At 39.7% G+C, this 2,736-nt stretch overlaps 1 protein-coding gene across 2 annotated transcripts in view; it reads left to right on the top strand.

The window, feature by feature from the left end:
* Positions 1–2,736, top strand: part of LOC106874151 (uncharacterized) — a 48,196-nt gene that overhangs the window by 19,594 nt on the left and 25,866 nt on the right. The window contains exon 1 of one of the 2 annotated variants that reach the window (XM_014921773.2): positions 320–399. The exons of the other annotated variant lie outside the window; for it this stretch is intronic. The gene's annotated coding sequence lies outside the window, so the exon portion shown is untranslated. Of the gene's footprint in view, positions 1–319; positions 400–2,736 lie in introns of those variants that run through there. 2 annotated transcript variants of the gene reach the window in all.

Below are 2,736 nucleotides of genomic sequence, written 5' to 3' on the forward strand. Positions count from 1 at the left end.
CTGTTGTGGGTGGTGATGGTAGTGGTGGTGGTGGTGGTGGATGGTGGTGGTGGTGGTGGTGGTGGTGGTGGTGGTAGTGGTAGTAGTGATGCTGCTGGTGTTGTTGCTGTTTTTTTTGTTATTGTTTGTTGTTGCTGTTCTGGATGTTGCAACTAATATTATTCTTGTTGCTGCTCTTGATGTGAGTTCTGTTGTCACTCTTATTGTGATTGTTGTTGTTATTGTTGATGTTATAGTTGTACCTCCCATTGTCGCTATTGTTACTGTTTTAGTATCATTGTTCTTACAGACGGAATGAGACACTTGGGCACCGCTGTTTGGACGCTGACGATTTGGCACGACCGACTGGGCAGTCAACCTGTCTTGGCGACAGTATGTTTTGGCGATGGAGGCAAAAATGTACACATGCAGATCTTCTTTTTTTTTTTCTTCTTCTTCTTCTTCTTCTTCTTAGCACGCCGTCGGTTATAACGACGAGGGTCTCAGCTGATGCGATCAACGGAACAGCTTGCTCGTGAAATTAACGTGCAAGTGGCTGAGCACTCCACAGACACGTGTACCCCTAATGTAGTTCTCAGGGAGATTCAGCGTGACACAGAGTGTGACAAGGCTGGCTCATTTTTGCCAGCTGAGTGGACTGGAGCAACGTGAAATAAAGTGTCTTGCTCAAGGACACAACGCGTCGCCGGGAATTGAACTCACGACCTTACGATCGGGAGCCGAATGCCCTAACCACTAAGCCACGCGCCTTCACACACATACAAACAGAGTGAGAGAAAGAGTGAGGAAGGGTGAGAGATGTCGAAAGAAGCATTAAAATGCCCGGTGTCAAGTAAGTCTGCGTCGAATCAGCGACGCCTAATAAGTGCCACCAAAACGGCCGTGCCAGAACGCCACGTATTTCTTTTGTTTTTGCGAGGTCTGGAGAAAGGGGGACGTACAAATGTTTTTTGCAGGCCCTTGTAAACCGATGAGATCGATGACCCCGGAAGGATTAAAAGCAAAGTCGACCTCGGCGGAATTTGAACTCAGAACGTAACGGCAGACGAAATACCGCTAAGCATTTCGCCTGGCATGCTAGAGATTCTGCCAGCTTGCTGGCTTCCTTTCTACTATAGGCACAAGGCCTGAAATTTTGGGGGAGGGGACTATTCGATTAGACCACTCTAAGACATGAAACTGGCACATAATTACAATGTTTTACACGCATGGCTGTACTCTGTGCAATAACACAACTCCAACTTTAATCAATAAAAACATTCTAAAATATCTTTCCATAAGAATTTACCGTACAACCAAATTATCATTACCGTAAGAGAGTTTTTCTTCACGATAACTGCAGTGAATTTGCCTTTAGAATATACATGTGCTGTAAAGCGCGCACGACGCGTAATCAAATGTACGGGTTCGATGGTAAATAATTTTCAACAAGCAGTTACGTAATCCTGTTGCTCGATTTGTTGAAATGCGTGTATGTTTTATAAGGCTTAAGTTACAAAATACATTTTCTCTATATTATAAATACTACACACACACACACACACACACACATATATATATATATCACTTTGACACCATTCATTTTAGATTAGCTAACTCTTAATTCACATAAACTACGTAATACGCCTGCCTTCTTACATGGCTATCTGACTGTTCGCCTGTCTTGACATCTCTCTCTCTACATCTATCTATCTATCTATCTATCTATCTATCTATCTATCTATCTATCTATCTATCTATCTATCTTCCTGCTGCTGTATGTAATCCTTGTCAGTCTCCCATCACTGTTTTCCTCTGTCCGTCCTCTTTTATTTTCTTCTCCAGTTCCTTCACCGTCTCTAACCCCCACCCCAACCCATTCTATTACTTCATATGTCCCCCCCTTCTCCCTCTTTCTTCTCTCATTCCTTCAAATATACCATTACACATGGCTGTTCCCCAGTCTTCACAACCCCCCCCGCCTTCTTCTTCTTCTTCTTCTTCTTCTTCTTCTTCTTCTTCTTCTTCTTCTTCTTCTTCCCTTCATCTGCTCGCGTTGCTTTGTTCTAGCAGAACTATCATCTGTGGCTGGGTTCCGCGCTCCACCCCCGCCTAACAGTACACACGCATTGACATGCATTCACACACGATCAGAGGTGTACGTACACACACGCTTGAATGTGCGTGTGTGTGTATGTGTGTGTATGTATATACACACTCATGTATAGAAGGATGTAGATCTATCCATCCATCCATCCATTAATACATACATACACACATACATAAACAGGCATCTATACACATGCGTATATATATATATATATATATATATATATATACGCACACACACACACACATATATACACATATGTATATAGATAAACAGATACGAATACACACTGTATGTACGTATGTGTGTATATATATATATATATATATGTATGTATATGTATGTATGTGTGTATGTGTATATATATATATGTGTGTATGTATGTGTATATATATATGTGTGTGTATGTTTTTATATATATATATATGTGTGTGTGTATATGTGTGTGTGTATATATGTACATGTGTATATTTGTATATTTGTATATGTGTATATATATATATATATATATATATATATGTATGTGTGTATGTGTATATACATATATATGTATGTGTGTATATATATATGTACATGTGTATATATATATATGTATATGTGTATGTATATATATATATATGTATGTGTGTATATTTATGTATATATAT

Source organism: Octopus bimaculoides, chromosome 22 (genome assembly GCF_001194135.2).
Source record: "Octopus bimaculoides isolate UCB-OBI-ISO-001 chromosome 22, ASM119413v2, whole genome shotgun sequence".
Lineage (NCBI taxonomy): Eukaryota > Metazoa > Mollusca > Cephalopoda > Octopoda > Octopodidae > Octopus > Octopus bimaculoides.